Source organism: Carcharhinus amblyrhynchos, chromosome 6 (assembly GCF_965287045.1).
Source record: "Carcharhinus amblyrhynchos chromosome 6, sCarAmb.v2.hapA, whole genome shotgun sequence".
Lineage (NCBI taxonomy): Eukaryota > Metazoa > Chordata > Chondrichthyes > Carcharhiniformes > Carcharhinidae > Carcharhinus > Carcharhinus amblyrhynchos.
In genome coordinates, this window is record NC_137329.1 from 56544763 (window position 1) to 56565892 (window position 21130).

The window sequence follows — 21130 nt, forward strand, 5'->3', positions numbered from 1 at the left end:
GAGGGTACAGAAAAGATTTACCAGGATGTTGCCTGGTATGGAGGGCATTAGCTAGGGGGAGAAATTGGAAATACTTAGCGTGTTCTCACTGGAACAATGGAGGTCGAGGGGCGACTTGATAAAAGTCTACAAGATTGAGAGGCATGGACAGAGTGGATAGACAAAGCTTCTTCCCCAGGGTGGAAGAATCAATTACTAGGGGGGCACTGGTTTAAGGTGCGAGGGGCAAGATGTAAAGGAGATGTACAAAGCACGTTTTTTATAAACACAGATGATAGTGGGTGCCTGGAACTCGCTGCCAGGGGAGGAGTGGAAGCAAATACAAAACAGTGACTTTTAAGGGGCATCTGGACAAATACATGAATAGGATGGGAATACAGGGATATGGTGCCTGGAAGCGTAGGGGGTTTTAATTCTGACCATGGCAGCATTGTTGGTGAAGGTTTGGAGGGCCAAAGGGCCTGTTCCTGTGCTGTAATTTTCTTTGTTCTAGGAACGTATTACAAACTGTATCCTTTATTTCATATGGTCTTTCCTCACTCTTCCTATCAAAATGAATCAACTCACACTTCTCTGCATTAAACTATCAGTCTTCACTGGGAGTACCTAATGGGGCACTGGATAAATGAAAAATGCTCCATTGGCACCACTATCAGCCATGTTTGACTGAAGCAGTAGAATTTAATACATTGTACATGGCATGACCATACTGGCACTCTACAACAGTATATTCTCCCTGGTGCACTTTAGGCAAAGCTATGGGAGATCTGCTAAGCCGATCTAAATATATATTTTTTTAATTTAAAAGCCCCACCAGTATGTGTTACAACCACTGGCTCAATAGCTGCTTCACCAGAATGCCATACTCCTGAATATGAGGATGCCAAGACTGAAGCTCAGTCTCAAGTCACCCAGGTTCTGGGGTTGCCCAAAGAGTCGAGTTCTTTCCTCGGATGTTGGGACTAAATTGAAGAAGCCTCCTCCACAACAGACACAGAGTTTGCCCTCCACTCTCAGGCACAAATCTCCAGAATCCTGATGATGCTGGAATGCCAAGACTTTAATGGTCTCTCAGGCTATCTTCAGACCCCTCATGCGTGTTAATAGGGCTAACACAAGGGGCTACACCAACAGGCCAAAGTGATTGATTTCCATTTGAATGACACTCCCTTCCTCTTGCAAATATCGATGTCGGTTCAAATCCTGCTTAGGATAGGCACTTCCTGTCAACAAATGTCATTTTCTGTTGTCATGTTGTTGGTCTCATTTCCTATTGAGGATTACCATGGGAAATTGCTACAATCAACAGTTTCCATTCAATTTCTCAGTCAACTGTTCCAGTGAGGTGTGTGGCTTTGTACACTAGGTGGCTCTGCAAAGCAAACTTTTGGCAGTACATACCATTGAACATGAAAAATTTTATCTTCATTACCTACCCATGAGCAATTTACTAGCTTGACATAGAATTAATAGAGAAGCTGGCCGAGAACCACATTAATGGAAATGCAGCTTCCTCCACAGTCCCCATTCCTTCACAGAATCTCCGCAAAACTGCTGTCAATCAATCATTATTTCCTCCTTCATTATTAGCTCCCTCCTATTTTAATTGCCCTAGGGGACGCCCCGCACAATACCTTTGAACTGCCTTCCATAAACTTAGAAGAATAAAGCTACACTGTAATAGTGACAACACTTCAAAAATATTTCATTCACTGCAAAGTGGCTGGACGGGTGGCACAGCGGTTAGTATTCGCAGCACCAAGGACCAGGGTTTGATTCCTGGCTTGGGTCACTCTGTGCAGAGCCTGCACGTTCCCCTCATATCCGGGTGGGTCTCCTCCGGGTGCTCCAAGTTTCTCCCACAGTCCAAAGGTGTGAGGGTTAGGTGGATTGGCAATGCTAATTGTCAGGGGTACTAGCTCGGTAAATGCATGAGGATAGGGCCTGGGTGGGATTGTGGTCGGTGCAGACTCGATGGGCCGCATGGCCTGCTTCTGCACTGTAGGATTCTATGAAAGTGATAACCTGTCTTCTGAAAGCTGCCTTACAAATGTGAGTCTTTCTCCAATTTGACCCCTGGGCTGAAGCCTGTCACAGATCTGGTCAAATCTAACCAGTACTTTTGCTTAGAAAAGGGTCCCAGCAGCAACAAGGGTCGCGTCAGAGACCCAGGTTCAATTCCTGACTTGGGTCACTGTCTGTGCGGAGTTTGCAGGTTCTCCCAGTATCTATGTGGGTTTCCTCCAGGTGCTCCAGTTTCCACAGTCCGAATGACGTGCTAGTTAGGTGCATTGGCCGTGCTAGATTCTCCTTCACCGTATCCAACCAGGTGCCGGAGTGTGGCGACTTGGGGATTTTCACAGTAACTTCGTTGCAATGTTAATGTAAGCCTACTTGTGACACGAATAAATAAAATAAAACACGTGCTTTGCTGTGACATGCTTCCCACACAGGGCCAAGCACAGTGTTTGCTTTTCCTCTTGCACAACCATGAGATATGTAGTTGTGGGAAACGCAATCCTTTTCCATAAAGTAGTTTGAGAAGAATTTTTACATTCATCGAGTTGAGGTGCTTCCCCACGGGGTCAACGAAGCATTTTCCATTGTTGGGCACTCAGTGCCCCATCAGGTCCTCCCAAGTGAGGGTACAACATGAAACAGAAATGGGCAAAGTGCCCATCTACTCTGCCTCAATCACACCATCACAAGCACCTCCAACTAAAGCAAGCAAAAATGTAATTTCTGGCATTCACCACCTTTCAGGCTGATTTAGGGGCAACACATTACAGGCAGCTCAGAGACTCTGACACGTGCCCACCAGATTGCAGCTGGGAAACTCAGTTCACATCATTGACTTAGTGTATTGAGATTCAGATTGAGTACATCTGCCTGACCTGAGGCTTTAATCCAGGTCCCAAGCAAAAAGACAGCATTGCAGCTTAATCATAGAATTCCTGCAGTGCAGAAGGAAGCCACTTGGCCCATCTAGTCTGCACTGACCACAATCCCAACCAGGCCCTATTCCCGCAACACCACATATTTACCCTGCTAATCCCTCTGACACGGAGGTCAAGTTAGCATGGACAGTCAACCCAACCTGCACAATTAACTCACCTCAGCTTCACACCATGAGGGAGTTTTCAGTCAAACTAAATCAGCTATGGGTTTTCGTATCCAGAAGCTCAATAGATTCAAAGTCAAATGTTAATATTTCAAAGAGGGTTGACTAAGGAAAAGAGACGTGCAACATCCAATGGGGGAAATCTCGTTCCTGAATCAACCCCCTCCCTTATTTCTGAAAAGGGCAATGCAAAGCTATATAAATGATCACCAATCCCCTCATACAGCACTATAAAGTTCTCTCTCCCTTTTCTTATTTCCACAGATAGTAGAGGGAGCAAGTATGTCCACACGTCCACTCCTCAGGCCCTTCAGACTCTGTTCTGCAGCGGTTAGCACTGCTGCCTCACAGTGCCTGGGACGCGGGTTCAATTCCGGCCTTGGGTGACTGTCTATGTGGAGTTTGCACATTCTCCCCGAACCTGCGTGGGTTTCCTCCGGGTGCTCTGGTTTCCTCCCGTGCTCTAAAGATGTATGGGTCAGGTGAATTGGCCGTGCTAAATTGCTCCTAGTGTCAGGGGGATTAGCAGGGTAAATATGTGGGGTTATGGGAATGGGGGCCTGGGTGGGATTGTGATTGGTGCAGGCGCAATGGGCCGAAAGGCCTCCTTCTGCACAGTGGGGATTCTATGACTAACAGTTCCTACCCTCTGGAGATAAGCCATGTCTCTGTCCAGTGCTGCTCTCCAATCTTTTGCTGCTAAAGAGAGCACATTGAGGAGAAGGGAAGCCTGATTCTCCAGGGGCCGCTGAGTTTGAAGTAGTCCTCTTGGAAAAAGGGATGGGGGTTGCTATTCTCAATGTCTGTCACTGTAAGTTACTGGAGCTGTTAAAATGCTTGCAACCCCCCACTGTCTGCAGAGCTTTCAGCGGCAAATGAGTGTCCAATGCAGCGACCCTCATACCTAACTGCACTGCAAAATGACTCCTTCCATCCACTCCTACCTGTCTCTGTAAATTAGTGAAAGCAACTCTTGCACTTGCCCCATTTTGCTGATATCTCTGCAATCTGCATTTCACTTTTCCTCCCAACCTCTCTTCAGCAAAAGCAAAGTGCCACGGATGCTGGAAATTCAAAAATGTTGGAAACACTCAAGTTCCGGCAGCAATGACTAAAATCTTTTGGATTGAGCATATCGAATGTCTGTTCAACATCCATGGCAGTAATATGCTGATACGCAAATAGCAGAGAAATTAAACAAATACTTTGGTTGGAATTTTCCCGTCCAGCTCATGCGCCACGGGAATTATAGCAGGATGGACACAGACCATGTAAAGTTTCATTTACCTTGGGCAGGATTTTAGTCTTGGGACCAGAAAATCCCACCCTTTGGAGGAAAGTACAAAAAACCTCCTGGAAATAATGGAGAACCAAGGCACTAGTGTAAATGAGGAACTGCAAGATACTCATAGGGAAATTAATGGGGCTTCAAATAAATAAATCCCCTGGACCTGATGATCTACCAGAGTGTTGAAAGAGGTAGTTGTCAAGATAGTGGAGGCATTGATGGTGAGCTTTCAAAATTCTATTGACTCTGGAGTGGTTCCTGTAGATTGAAGGGTGACAAACGTAACCCCACTATTTAAGAAAGGAGGGAAAGAGAAAATGGGGAACGACAGACCAATTAGCCTAACATCAGTAGAATTTGTACCAACAAATTTGAAAACTGGATACCGTTCAGTTTAAGTTTAAGTTTATAAGTTCAAGTTTATATATTATTGTCACAAGTAGGCTTACATGAACACTGTAATGAAGTTATTGTGAAAATCCCCTAGTCGCCACACTCTGCACCTGTCCAGGTAACACTGAGGGAGAATTTAGCATGGCCAGTGCACCTAACCAGCACATCTTTCGAACTGTTGGAGGAAACACATGCAGACTCCACACAGACAGTGACCCAAGCCAGGAATCGAACCCAGGTCCTTGACACTGAGAGGCAGCAGTGCTAACCACTGTGCTGCCATGCTGCCCTGATTAGATATTAGACATTGGACTACAGATCACGAGCCCACTCAGGTTAGCCTATAATACTGATCAGACATAGCCAGCATGGATTTATAAAAGGGAAATCATGTTTAACAAACCTCTTGGAGACTTTTGAGGATGTATCTAGCAGAATAGACAAAGGGGAATGTGGTATTTTTAGATTTTCAAATCACTTTCGATAAGGTCCCATACAAGGGATTGTTAAATAAAACTACAGCGCATAGAATGGGAGGGAGGAAATATACTGGCATGGATTGATAACTGGTTAATGGGCGGAAACTCACCTGACTTACCTGATGAAGGGGCAGTACTCCCAAAGCTAGAGGTTTTTGCTACCAAATAAATCTGTTGGACTTTAATCTGGTGTTGTGAGACTCCTTAATGGGCAGAAAACAGAGCAAGAATAAATGGGCCATTTTTAGGTTGGCAGGCTGTGACTGATGGGGTACTGCAGGTATCAGTGCTGGACCCCAGCTATCAATTATCTATATTAATGATTTGAAGTGGGTATTAAAGGTAACATTTCCATGTTTGCAGGTGACACAAAACTAGGTGAAAGTGAGTTGAGAAGAGGATGCAAAGACGCTTCAGGGAGATTTAGAGTGGCTAAATGAATGGGCAAAAATTTAGAAGATGGAATATAGTGTGGAGAAATGTGAGTTTAGCCGGTTTGGCAAGAAAAACAGAAAGGCAGCATATTTCTTAAACAGTGAGAGGCTGGGAAATGTTGAACTTCAAAGGGACTTGGATGTCCTTGTTGATAAGTCACTGAAAGGTAACACGCAGATAAAACAGGCAATTAAGGCAGCTAATGGCATGTTGGCCTTTCATCTAGAAGGTTTGAGTTTAGGAGTAAAAATGTCTGACTGCAATTATATAAAACCTTGCTGAGAACATACCTGGACTATTGGGTACTGCTTTGATCTCCTTAACCAAGGAAAATATACTTGCTATAGAGATATTGTAACAAAGGTTCACTAAATTAATTCCTGGACTGGAGGGACTGTCCTAAGATGAATGATTAAATAAACTGGGCCTTTATTCTCCGGAGTTTAGAATAGTGAGAGGTGACCACATTCAAATATTGAAACGGGTGACATGATGGCACAATGGTTAGCATTGCTGCCTCACAGCACCGGGGCCTGTGTTTCATTCACAGCTTGGGTCACTGTCTGTGTGAAGTCTGCACGTCCTCCGTGTATGCATGGGTTTCCTCAAGGTACTCCAGTTTCCTCCCACAATCCGAAAGATGTGTTGGTTACATGCATCGGCCATGCTAAATTCTCCGTCAATGTTACCCGAACAGGCCCCGGAGTGTGGTGACTAGGGGATTTCCGAAGTAACTTCTTTGTAGTGTTAATGCAAGATTATTTGTGACACTAATAAACAAACTTTAAACTTAAAAAAACATACAAAATTCTTATCGGGCTCAACAGGTAGATGCAAGAAGGGCGTAGCCCCTGGCTGTGAGGGGAAGAGGGGGTCCTGGGACCAGGGGACACGGACGCAGTCTCAAAATAAGGGGCACAACCAGAGCCGGCATGAATCTCACCAACCGTATTCGACCTTTGGCACTGGAAGTCTAGTTGTTTGTCTGAACTGCTTACCTTGTGATTTTTGTCTATACTGTTTACTTGGAGAACCCTCTCCTATAAACAGGATTGCAGATGGTGCCATGGGTGGGAATTTATTACAGAATCCCTGTGTTTATTATTCGGTGGTACATCTTAAGTTTTCCCATCATTTTATTGGTTTTAGGCTACAGCTAGGCTAGGCTTCAGCCATTTTAATGCGAGTAGGCCCGGGATTAAATCCAGTACCTGAAAACCAAAATCCAAAAGGCCATCAGCCCCAAGGTTTCAGATCAAGAATACTCTACCTGCATATTTGACAATATACAATTGGTCTCCAAGATCAACATTCATATCTCATCCAACCTCAGAGTGGACTGCCATATCCCCTTCATGGCTAAAACAAAATGACTCCCAAGAGATTTGGGCTCCTCATTTCCAGCAACTCTCATATTCCTATAAAGTCAAAGACTTCTGTTCCCGTACCTGGGCATTCCATACCATCTTTCCCAGACTCTGGGATGCAAAAATGCCCCCTGTCCCAGCTCCGATAATCCCGCTATCCCTGCTGCAATTTCATTCCACATTTCTCCATTTTGCTGATACCATTGCATTCAGTGTTTCACTTTTTCTCCTATTTGCAAAATCAAAATACTGCAGGTGCTTTAAAGTTTTTTTTAAACTAGTGTTACTAGTAGGCTTACGTTAACACTGCAATGAAGTTACTGTGAAAATCTCCTAGTCGCCACACTCGGATGCTTGTTTGGGTACACAGAGAATTTAGCGTGGCCAATGCGCTTAACCAGCACGTCTTTTGATTCTAGGAGGAAACCTACGCAGACATGGGGAGAACATGCAGACTCCACATAGACGGTGACCCAAGCTGGGAATCGAACCTGGGTCCCTGGCGCCGTGAAGCTAACCACCATGCCACCCTGATGCTGGATATCTGAATTGAAAATGGAAAACGCAGGTAATATTCAGCAGATCAGGCAGCACAACTCTATCTCATGTTTTTAAAAAGTATCTGTTGCCTCCTCCCAATTACCCTTGACCCAATCAAACTCTTTGCTGGCCAGGAGCTTAAAGTTGGAAGTAATCACTTCCGCTCGCTGATCCCTCTTCCTACAACCATAATGCTCTTAAAATTCAAGCCTTATATTTCCTAATCATGATGGCATAATGTGCCAGAAGTTTATAGTCAAAATCTAGATCCAGAACACAAGGTATAAACATCCCTGTTTTAAAGAAGTGGGTCAATCTATTTTGCAATTACATAGATCCTTTAATATAAGAAAACATTCCAATTGCGTCGCAGGAACATTGTCAGACAAAACTGAAATACATTTCAGCCTGCCTTTCAGGAGTGTCCGAAAGGAAGAGAGAGTGGTGGAAAGGCAGAGAGGTTTGGGAAGAGACCTTCAGCGGTTAGGGCCCAGGCAGCTCAGTCTCTATTTTAAGACAAGTGCCAAGATGGCAAAGGTCATATAGTAACTGGAAGGGAAGGGTACAACTAGGTCACTGTACAAGCACCACAGAACATGTCTGCTCCCGTTGGGCAGCCGGCTAATGCAACCCCTGGAAAAATATCAAAGGTGTGTTCCCTCTGATTTCCCACCATCCCTGGGGGGGGTTCCCTGTCTGCTTTGTAGGGGGTAGATCTTCCTCCAGTCCCTCTGCCTTCAAATGTCAAAAGGCGAGGCAATCAGGGAGGAAGGCCCTCTACTCATAGAATGTCCAACTCATTAATTCAGTTAGTCAGAGAGGCAAGGTGTAGCAAATATCATAGAATCCCTACAGTGCAGAAGGAGGCCATTCAGCCCATTGAGTCTGCACTGACCACAATCCCACCCAGGCCCTATTCCCATAACCCCACATGCTAACCCTGCTAATCCCCCTAACACTAAGGGTCAATTTAGCATAACCAACCAACCTAACCCATACATGTTTGGATGGTGGGAGGAAACTCACACAGACACAAGAAAAATTAGCAAACTCCACACAACGATCCAACGCCGGAATTGAACTCGGGTCACTGGTGCTGCGAAGCAGCAGTGCTAACGACTGTGCTGCCCATATGTAGATACGGACACCATCGAGGCACTGTTCTATAACAGAAGGTTGTCTTTTCATAATGCTCCCTGCCTTACCTTCCCGAATTAATTGCTTCCCCTTACCCGAAGTATCCAGGACTTGGACACCACCCTTATCAAAATCAGGGTTTTAAACTGCAGAAGGCATGAAAATGGCAGATTTGAGTCTATATTGATTCATGTGCCAGATCTGAACTGGTGCTCTTCAAATGACCCCCTCAAACTATGGCAGCGCCAGAGCTGGACAACACTGGAAAATGCAACCCTGGCATAACTTCCAGGGTCACTTCCTGAGACAGTAAATAGTCTCACAACACCAGATTAAAATCCAACAGGTTTATTTGGTAGCACGAGCTTTCAGAGCACTGCTTCTTCATCAAGTGAATGCAGGATTTGTTTAAAAAAAGGTATATATAGGCACAAACTCAATTTATATGTTAATGGTTGGAATGCAAGTCTTTACAGGTAATCAAGTCTTAAAGGTACAGAAAATGTGAGTGGAGAGAGGGTTAAGCATAGGTTAAAGAGGTGTGTATTGTCTCCAGCCAGTTAATGAGATTTTGCAAGCCCAGGCAAGTCGTGGGGGGGGTTACAGATAGTGTGACATAAACCCAAGATCCCGGTTGAAGCTGTCCTCGTGTGTGCGGAAATTGGCTATCAGTCACTGATCAGCGATTCTGCGTTGTCGTGTGTCGTGAAGGCCGCTTTGGAGAACGCTTACCCAAAGAAAAGAGGCTGAATGCCCTTGACTGTTGAAGTGCTCCCCCGATAGAAAGAGAACATTCTTGCCTGGTGATTGTCGAGCAATGTCCATTCATCAGCTGTCGTAGCATCTGCATGGTCTCCCCAATGTACCATGCCTCGGGGCATCCTTTCCTGCAGCACATCAGGTAGACAATGTTGGCCAAATCACAAGAGTGTGTACTGTGTACCTGGGGGATGGTGTTCTCACATGTGATGATGTCATCCGTGTCAATGATCCGGCATGTCTTGCAGAGGTTGCTGTGGCAGGGTTGTGTGGTATTGTGGTCACTGTTCTCCTGAAGGCTGGATAGTTTGCTGCGAACAATGGTCTGTTTGAGGTTGTGCAGTTGTTTGATGGCAAGTATTGGGGTGTGGGGGTGGCCTTGGCGAGACATTCATCTTCATCAATGACACGTTGAAGGCTGCGGAGAAGATGTCATTGCTTTTCCGCTCCAGGGAAGTACTGGATGACGAAGGGTACGCTGTCCGCCGTGTCCCATGTTTGTCTTCTGAGGAAATCAGCGCAGGTTTTCACTGTGGCGCATCAGAACTGTCGATCAATGAGTTGAGCGCCATATCCTGTTCTTACATGGGCATCTTTCAGCGTCTGGAGGTGTCTATTGCAATCCTCCTCATCTGAACAGATCCTGTGTATACGGAGGGCTTGTCCGTAGGGGATGGCTTCTTTAACGTGTTTAGTGTGGAAGCTGGAGAAGTGGAGCATCGTGAGGTTATCTGTGGGCTTGCGGTTCAGTGAGGTGCTGAGGTGACCGTCCTTGATGGAGATGCGTATGACCAAGAATGCAACCGATTCCGGAGAGTAGTCCATGGTGAGTCTGATGGTGGGATGGAACTTGTTGATGTCATCATATAGTGATGTTTCAGTGATTGTTTATCATGAGTCCATAGGAAGAAAATGTCATCACTGTATCTGGTGTACAGTATGTATTCGGTTGAAGGTCCTGTGCAGTGAGGAAATCTTGTTCAAACCTGTGCATGAAGATGCTGGCATATTGAGGTGCGAATTTGGTTCCCATGGCTGTTCCATATGTCTGGATGAAGAACTGGTTGTTGAAGATGAAGACATTGTGGTCCAAGATGAAGCGAATGAGTTGTAGAATTGCATCTGGAGATTGGCAGTTGTCAGCATTGAGTACTGAGGCAGTTGCAGCAATGTCATCATTGTGGGGGATGCCGGTGTAGAGTGCCAAGACATCCATTGTGACGAGGAGTGTTCCTGGTTCTTGAGAGATTTCAATGGCTTGATGTGTTAAGGAAAGGTTGGTGTGTGTGCACGAGGTTGTGGGAGGGTGGAGCAGGGGTGAGTTGTGTTAGCTCAGGGATTGTTCATAGAAAGATGAAAAGGTTAGAGGAAGGAAGTAAATCAGGTAAACACGTCCTTTCAGGTAAAGCACTCAGGTGACTAGCTGGAAAAAAAAAACACTTGCACTAGTAAAATAGGAACAGATTACCTGTTTATCTGCTTATGGAGGGTACAGGTGTGTCACAACACGTTACAAAGGGAAGAGTACAGAAGAATGGTGGGGTGGAGTGGGGGCGTAGGGGGAGGATGAGAGGAGAGAGAGGCAGCAAGGGGTGAAAGATGAAAAATCTGAAACTGCTCCTTCATAGGAGTGCCAGCACACACAATGCAAGCCAAGTCTGAAGCGATTACACTGATACAAGCTGTTCTTGAAAATCCCAGCACATTCATTCAAAATCAAATCACACATTCTCAGCAGGAATTGCTGAAATGCTTCAGGAGGTGTTGAGAACAAACTCCAAGCCAAGTTCCACACGCTATTCAATAGGAGAAGTTCTGCTACAGATGTATTTTCGGCTGCTCCATGTAAATGCTTTTCCTATTTGCCTGCCACTTCATTTGTTTGCTCTACTTGTTCCAGATATAGTGCTGAATGCAAACAAACTGAACACAAATAGGCAGCAATGACGCAAGGAGACACATCTGTAAAAAATAATGCCAAGTTATGCCAGCTTAAAGAACCATTTTCCTCCAGCCTCTCACAGTTCCCTTCTGAAAGATTCCTCCAGCCCTACAACACTGAACACGACTGAGAAAATCCTCCAACCCTACAACACTGTACACTGCTGAGAAAATCCTCCAGTCCTACAACACTGTACACTGCTGAGAGAATCCTCCAGTCCTACAACACTGTACACTGCTGAGAGAATCCTCCAGCCCTATAACACTGTACACTGCTGAGAGAATCCTCCAGTCTTACAACACTGTACACTGCTGAGAGAATCCTCCAGCCCTATAACACTGTACACTGCTGAGAAAATCCTCCAGTCCTACAACACTGTACACTGCTGAGAGAATCCTCCAGCCCTATAACACTGTACACTGCTGAGAGAATCCTCCAGTCTTACAACACTGAACACTGCTGAGAGAATCCTCCAGTCTTACAACACTGTACACTGCTGAGAAAATCCTCCAGTCTTACAACACTGTACACTGCTGAGAAAATCCTCCAGTCTTACAACACTGTACACCACTGAGAAAATCCTCCAGCCCTATAACACTGTACACTGCTGAGAGTCTTCCAGCCCTACAATACTGTACATTAATGAAAGTTCTCCAGCATGACGACACTGTACTGTGTCCTCTAAAGCGTCACCAACACCGTATCCTGATAATACGGTGTGTCAGCCCCAATGTCTGTTTAACATGACTTCCAAAGATCGAGTCACTTTTGGCACAATCGATTCATATTCTGTTGTATTTGCATGACAGTCAGCATCGACTCCTTTCCTGGCATTTTCTCCCTGTCTTTACTGCTGTTAAGGAAACACTTTTGTTTAAACAGCGGGCCCAATGACTTCCTCAGCTTAACTGATTTGAAGAGTTAGTGAAGCTAACTGCATGTTAGAAATGAGCCAACATCAGCAGATTCAGCTGTTATCTCAGGGGCTTTCAGTAATTGTCCACCCCCTTTCCCTCACTTGATACACTGAGCCTCTGAGGCTACGTATAACTGTACATGCTCCCATTCCATTTGGTGTCAATGTTTTTTGGAAAATTGTGGCCACAAATTTTGGGCCTGGCAACACAACTCCAGGAAACGGTCTCACCAATGCCTCATATAATTGTAATAAGACTTCTTTACCCTAGTACTCTGACCCCTCTGGAACAAAGTAGCATTCCATTTGCCTTCCAAATTGCTGGCACGTTACGTCCTTCTCAGATTCGTTACAAGACCGTGCAGGTCCGTCTGAAAGCAAACATTCTCCAGCCTCTTGCTATTGAAAAATGTTTTCCCAAAGTGGATAATTTTACACTTTGCTATATTTTATTCCATCTGCCAAGTTCTTGCCCACTCACCCAATCTGTTTACATCCTACTACAAATTCTTTCTATCCTCATCACTTATTTTCCCAGCTAATTTAGTATTTTCAACAAATCTGGATACATTACACTCAGTCCCTCATCTAAATCACTAAAGTAGATTGTAAGAAGCTGAGAGCTTTGAGCTGGATGGTGTTGAGCTGCCTGAGTGTTGTTGGAGCTGCATTCATCCAGGCAAGTGAGGAGTATTCAGTACCCTCCTCACCTGGGCCTTGGAATTGATGTATAGACTTTGGGAAATCAGAAGGCGAGTTGCTCACTGCAGAATTCCCAGCCTTAGATTTGCTCTTGTAGTCACACCAGTTATGTGGCTGGTCCAGTTAAGCAGATTCAGAAAGAATGTTCCCAAACACGGGGGAGTCCAGAACTAGGGGTCATAGTTTGAGGACAAGGAGTTCTCGAGGATAACCTTTTAGAACTGAGTTGAGGAGAAATTTCTGCAACCAGAGGGTAGTGAATGTGTAGACTTCACTACCACCGAACATAATTGAGGCCAAAACATCATCTGATTTCAAGAAGAAATTAGATTTAGTTCTTAGGACTAAAGGGATCAAGGGATATGAGAGGGGGGGGGGAAGGTGGAAAATCAGGATATTGAATTCGATGATCAGCTATGACCAAGATGAGTGGCAGAGCAGGCTTGAAGGGCCAAATGGCCTACTCCTGCTTTTTGTTTCTATATTTCTGGTCAACGGTAACTTCCAGATTTGATGGAGGTTTTACGGATGGTAAACGATGTTCAATGTTAAGGTGAGGTGGTTAAGCTGTCTTGTCCTGGATACAGTCAGTGCCTGGTGTTTGTGTGTCGTGAATGTTACTTGCCACTTATCAGTTCAAGGTGAAGATTGGCCAGCTGCTGCTACGTACAGGCATGGAATGCTTCAGTATCGGAGAGGTTGCAAATCGTACTGAACAGTCTGCAATTATCAGAGAAAATCCCCACTTCTGACTTCCAAATAGAAAGAAGGTCATTGATGAAGCAGCTTAAGGGTGGCACAGCAGTTAGCACTGCTGCTTGACAGCACCAGGGACCTGGGTTCAATTCCGGCCTCGGGTGACTGACCATGTGCAGTTTGCACGTTCTCTCCTCCGGGTGCTCCAGTTTCCTCTCACACTCCAAAGATGTGCAGGTTAGGTTGATTGGTCATGCTCAAGTGCCCCTTAGTGTCAGGGGACTAGCAGGGCAAATAAGGGAATTGGGCCTGGGTGGGATTGTGTTTGGTGCAGGTTCAATGGGCCGAAACATGTCCTTCTGCACTATAGGGATTCTATGAAGATGGTTGGGCCTAGGATACTACCCTAAGGAATTCCTGCAGTGATATCCTGGAGCTGAGATAATTGACCTCCAACCACAACAACCATCTTCCTTTGTGCCAGGTACGTCTACAACCAGCAGAGTGTTCTTCCTTGATTCCCAGTGACTAAGATTCTTGGATTCCACACAACGTTTTTCCTGGTGCCATGGCGGCCACTCTCACTTCACCTCTAGAATCCAGTTCTTCTTTTGGAGCAAGGCTGTAATGAAGTCTGAAGCTGAGTGACCCTAGAGAACCCCAAAGAGGAGCAGGTCATGCAATACAGTGTCAATTCAGCTCATGGCTAAGTTCAACAAACCCTTTTCAATGTTCACTTGGGATACACTGTGTTAATATATAAAAAAAAGGTAAGGAGTTTCTGTCACCACCACCCGCTTCCCAGCGGCCTGCTTTCTGGTGATGAAGGTGACTCGTCATTAGTGGGATCTTCCAGCTCCACCAATGTCAACAGCATTCCTGTTGTCAGAATCACCTCTGGCGGTGCTGGAAGATTCTGCCGGCGAGGACGATCAGGAATTCCCGCCCAATGTGTAATAAAATAACATTGGGCAATGCTGAACTAAAGACTGTCCTGTACCCAACACATCCCAAGGACCTTACTACGGCAAAAACGATCTTTTAAAAAAGTATTTCTGACGCTCGATTGAATGGAATGAATGTTTCTGGAGCTGCGCTTGTGGCCTTTGGTCAGGATTCTTTCAATGAACCACATTATCCAACACAGATGTCGCTTTACAGACAAACAGGAGGAATAGGGAAGGGAAGCGTCAGCAATCTCCCAAAGTCTGTCAGTCAGCTGAGTGCACAAACCGGGAATGAGGTGGAGCGCTTCAAGAAACTTGTGTGTTTATGAAAACAGGAGGCTCAAAATCAAATCCATATAAAGTGAAAATAATTGAAAGCGATTTGTGGACTAAAATTAGACAAGCATGAAGAATGGATTCGGGCTAAATAAAGGAAGCAAAGATTGCATCCGATCCAGAATACATAGCAGGGTGAGAAGTTCCTTCCCCAGGGTAGCCAAACATTAGCTTGATTCTTCAATGACATAAAAACAACCCTCGACTATTAAATCTGAGAAACAAACTATTCCCTCCTTCTCCCATTATATAATGTTCCTAATCCATGTGGTACACCACTCCCTTGGCATCACATTCACCTGTTACTGAAGTCACTTTATCTAATCCTAGATTCCTCTTGAATCGTTATATCTGTGCATCAGTTGATGACTCATGCTGACTTTTTTCTGTACTCTCCCACTTGGATTTTTTTCTCCATTTCAATAATCTCTTCCACTCCTTATCCACCTCGCAGTCACCCCAGTGTTCTGGCTGAATCACTACACCTCGACCTCCATGACCTTTTATGGAGAAATTAAAGCCTTGCTTCTTTCAATTCTTCAAAAGCCAATCGCTTCTCCAGCACTCAACCGTAACCAATAGTTACCACCTTCACTTTTGATAGCTTTTATTCAGAGCTTCTTCGTGTAGCAACATTTAGGGTCTCTCAAGGCCTCACAATACATCTCCTGAAGTATTTCCAAGACGCTCAGTTTTCACTTGTGCAATTGTTTTTTTAAAGCTTTCTGACTCTTGGCTCACTTAACCTCATTATTTCAAGCCTGAACACTCTCTAGGATCTTCCATCCAATCCTGAACAAGATACAGGGTTATCTGACAAAGACATCCCTTCCTCCACTCCCTCAAACGCCAATTTCCCTGTTCTCACACTCTCTCCTGCAACCTTCCACCTTTCTTTGTTAACATTACAGTGGTCCCTGAACTGCATTCTCAATGTATTTGGGGTGGCATAGCGGTTAGCACTACCCCCTCACAGTGCCAGGGACCAGGGTTCAATTCCCGGTTTGGGTCATTGTGCAGAGTCTGCACAGACATTCTCCCCATGTCTGCATGGGTTTCCTCTGGGTGCTCCAGTTTCCTCCCACAGTCCAAAAGATGTGCTGGTTAGGTGCATCGGACAAGCTAAATTCTCCCTCAGTGTACCTGAACAGGCGTTGGAATGTGGCAGTTAGGGGGTTTTCACAGTAACTTCATTGCAGTGTTATTGTCAGCCTACTTGTGACATTAATAAATAAACTTTAAACTCTTGGCTCACTTTAAATCTCATATTATTTCAAATCTGAACAGTCTGTAGGATCTTCCATCCAATCCTGAAGAGGAGACAGGATTAGAAGACACCCTTCTTCTACTCTCTCAACCTCCAACTTCCCTTTTCTTCCCTTCTCTCGCTCTCTGCTGTCTTTCTTTCCTTTGTTAATGTTACAATGGTTACCTGAACTGTTTACCTCACTGCATTGTCAATGTGTTGAGTGAAGATCTGTCACACTTTAGCCGTTGGCTCTAGAACCCTTTATTCGCACACTCTTGCCCTTCCTTCCACAACCCACCATTAGTGCTGACTTCTTCCCTTTTATTGTTCTCAGCTTGCTGTGTGCCACTGTGGGATTAATAAGAGATGAGGCTTATTTAATTGAAAATAAGGTTGCCAACAAAAAGGGGAATAAACGGGTAGCTTTTTCCCAGATAGAGGCCGCAACCGATCAGGAGCTGTAGCAGCTGGGCAAGCCCTCTTTTTGTGTTATGGGACACCTCGTCACTGTGCAGCAAAGACCAGGGACTCACCACGCAGGAAATCATTCATGCAAAGCCATATTCTATCCACTTAGCGAGCCACAACAAAGTCACAGCAATTTTATTATGCGTATCTCTGTCTCGAGTCACTGTAACAATCAAAAGTAATGCATTTATCATGAAACATCCAAGGTGTTTATCTAGTCAGTTCTCAACTACACAGGAAGCAGCAGCCACAACTGTTGTAGTCTCCCACGTAGAGTACATACGCACACAATCAAAAAAAAAAGTTCTGACATATCTGATCCGGCCTCAGCACATCAACCAGTCACATGTTCTCAAACACTACATCAAGCTGTTACAAAAAAAAAGTATGTAGTTACACTTCCTGCAGAGGCTCTCTTACATAAAGTGCAAAGATGAGGAGCAATAAGGAGGGTCTTGGCCAAGAGTTAACGCACCAGCAAGCAGGGTTTGAGATCCAAGCACCAATTCAAACAGGTGCAAGCGGATTCACCAGCGACAGAAATAATGACTTTTTTTAATTCAGGAAGGTGTAGCTGTGAAGATACTGTGGCATTGGGATGTCTCACAGTCAGATATCTGAACCAGGTGGCTTTCGCAGGGGTCACATGAGTTCCCTGGCACGTACTCCACTCAAATAGGTGATGCATCAATCCTCCCCATTGTCTTCCTTCCATCCAAATTTCTGTATAGAACATGGGGCATAACAGCACACAGTGAGGCCTTTCAGCTCATTGACTCATGACTTGTGCCTACACACTCAGTCACTGCTGCCTCACAGCGCCAGGGACTAGGGTTTGATTCTCAGTTTGGGTCACTGTCTGTGCAGAGTCTGCATGTTTTCCCTGTGTCTACGTGGATTTCCTCTAGGTGCTCCAGTTTCTTCCCACAGTCCGAAAGACGTGCTGCTTAGGCACAATGGCCATGCTAAGTTCTTCCTCAGTGTACCCGAGCAGGTGCCAGAGTGTAACTTCATTGCAGTGTTAGTGTAAGCCTACTTGTGACAGTAATAAATATACTTTAAGTTATTCCCTTTTCCCTCTTTTCTTTCAAACGTCTTCACTTTTAAAAGTGCCTCTGGATTCGATATCTGCCACTGAATCTGGTCGATTAGTCCATGTCTGTGTAGGAAAATCATTTCCTAACCTTTCCCATCATTCATTTGGTGATCTTAAACTTACTCCCTTTACATTGCCCAGTGAACATCATGCTTCCCAATTTAAAAATCCTTCGATTTTGACCAGGACTATTCTGGTGATCAGAGCCCCAGTATCTGGAACCACTCAAGTCTATCATCCCTGGTATCATCTTAGCGGTTCTTTCTTCTCTGCCTTGGTCTAGACATTTTTCCTAAAGTAGGGTGTTTAGAACTGGACTCAGCATTCTAACTGCAGCCTAGCCAAAGATTTGCATAGCTTCAGCAGTACCTTCTTGCTTTTTGCTGTACACGTGCACTTTTATTTTTCAGGCATCGTAAGTGTTTTCATTTTTAAAATAATGCTCGTGATTCCAAGTAAGCCTGTTGGACTTTAACCTGTGAGACTTCTTCCTGTGCCCACCCCAGTCCAACGCCGGCATCTCCATACGAGGGAGAAAGGAATAGATGGAAACAGTGATCGAGCCAGATGAAGAGGCTGCTGTGAACATAAACACAGCATGGACTTGTCAAGACAAATAGTCTGTTCCTGGACTGGGAACACTGTAATGCAATACATCCAAATGTTTGCACAGTTCCACCATCTTTGCTGCAAGTTCCCCACGGCCTCTACCCATTTCATCTGTCTGTTAACTTCAGTTCCACTCAGTCCAAGCCTGTTCTACATACAAACCATTTCTTGGAATTGTTTCACTCCTGCTCACTTGACCTTCCAGAGGATAATGAGCATCCTCCTCGCACAGTGTATTCAAAAACCTTTGCCAGGGTCCAGGTCTCAGCATCATAGGACCCTGAGCAGACGCACACAATTTCATATCACCATCACCATGAAAACTGCTCTCCTCCATCAGAATAACTTCTTGATTTATTATTGTCACATGTACTGGGATACAGCATTGCTGCTGACGTGCTATACAGACTAAATTTACCATTCATAGAGTACGTAGGAGAGAAGGAAAAGAGAGGATTCAGAATATAGTGTAACATTATTAGAGAGTTTAAAAGAGTAGAGTGCAGTTTTAAAATCATGGAACGGGAGTAAAAGATAGAATTAGAGGGTATGCTGGAGACAGCTTGCGAGAAATCATCTCACTCTGACGCTACCTTAGATTTTCCACTGCTGACCAAAAACACTCGCAGTCAGAGCAATTATGTCGCCTTACCACATCCTTCCCTAAAGCACGCAACTTCTGGACAAAACTTATGTTTCAACATCTAGTATGAATTTCACTCTCATCCATTTTCTCCCTCTTCATTCCGTGGACACGATCTTAAGAGATCACTGCTGAGCCCCAATCCCCTATTCTTCATCAGCCAGTTCATTGATCATCAAGGAATGGCCGCAATACACTCTGTAGGGTGCAGATTGAGCTTCATTCTCTGCCCCCTATATCTCTGCACACTTTGTACATCACTGTGAATGTGGTGACCAGGATTTGGATTATATCACAGACTTCAACAACGGGTTCCTTATGACTTACTCTATTCAAATGCAAGAGATTTCCAAGACACAATTCCATCACGCAAACCAGCCTCCCATCCATTGACTCTGCCTACATTTCCCACTGCCTCGGAAAAGCAGCCAGTACAATCAAAAACCTCAGACACTCCGGACACTCTCTCTTCCACCTTATTCCATCGGGGAAAAAGATGCAAAAGTCTGAGGTCATGTACCAACTGACTCAAGAACAGCTTCTTCCCTGCTGCCATCAGACTTTCGAATGGACCTACCTTTTGTTAAGTTGATCTTTCTCTACACCTTAGCTATGACTGTAACACTACATTCTGCACCCTCTCCTTTCCTTCTCTATGAACGGTATGTTTTGTCTGTATTGTGCGCAAGAAACAATACTTTTCTCTATAATATGTGACAATAATAAATCAAATCAAAAATTAGATACAAACAATTGGTACAATTTTGTGTGAATAATCAACTCCTCCCATAGAAGTGATCGAGATATCATCTCTCACTGGTTCAGAATTATTTACCAGATGACCTCCAGTCCAGAGCAATAATAAACCATAAATAATCACAATTTTATCTATTTAGTACAAAAAGGAGGATACATGTGTTTAGGAATGGATACACACGTACCCACCATGTTGAACCCAATATATCTCTTGTGTCACGCAAACTCTACCTTACATCATTTCACCAATCCAAGTTGTGGCCCCTTACAACAGCTCATTGGTACGGTCAAGATCAGAATCACAGACAAAGTCACTGCACTCGCATTCCACAGCAGAGAATATGAAGGCTCCACGGCCCCAACTTTCCAATCACAATCTAATCGTTTTAAATGGTTTAATCGCCAGCATCACACTCAAGCCAACTAAAATCAACACAGCCTGATCAACATGCAATCAAGGTCAGCCAGTAAAATAGTAACAACTTCTCAAAATGATGACAGCAATGCAAAGCACATTTGAAAAAAAAGACTGTTGGGAGGTACTATTCATCTTCATTCCAATATCATACTCTGGATAATCCCATCTCCCAAGTAAGGGGCATAAAATATCAAGTGATCTCTCTAAACAATATATCCATGTTGTGTTTTGACATTTCACTCAACTTCCACTTTTGACACCCATCCCAACCTGCCTGAATATAGCTAAGAATTTCCAATCTCTTACCCTGGAGCATGTTGCTCCTATTCAACACAGAGATAGCCTCCGATTGAAAACAGCATGATGCAGCTGGACAGTGAAAATTCATAGAATCCCTATAGTGCAGATGGAGGTTACACGGCCCATCGAGTCTGCACTGGCCACATTCCCACCCAGCCCCTAAGCCCATAGCCCCCCGACACTAAGTGGCAATTTTAGCATGGCTAATCCACTTAACCCGCACGTCTTTGGCCAGTGGGAGGAAACTGAAGCACCAGGAGGAAACCCACGCAGACATGAGGAGAATGTGCAAACTCCACATAGACTCAAGTCGGAAATCGAACCCGGGTCCCGGGCATCAGAAGCAGCAAATGGAAGTCATTTCCCAGCAGCTGATTTATCTGGGCAAAATGGCAAGGGAAGAAAATTCTGTATCATCCAATTTTGATTCACTTAGAAATATGACCCCACACTGCCCACCTTACTGGTCCCGTGACCCTAGACTGCCCATTCTATCAACACTTCAGACACACCCCCCACCCCATTCTACTGAC

At 44.7% G+C, this 21130-nt stretch overlaps 1 protein-coding gene across 2 annotated transcripts in view; it reads right to left on the minus strand.

The window, feature by feature from the left end:
* Positions 1-21130, minus strand: part of dgkza (diacylglycerol kinase, zeta a) — a 475544-nt gene that overhangs the window by 403573 nt on the left and 50841 nt on the right. The gene's annotated exons all lie outside the window — the stretch shown is intronic.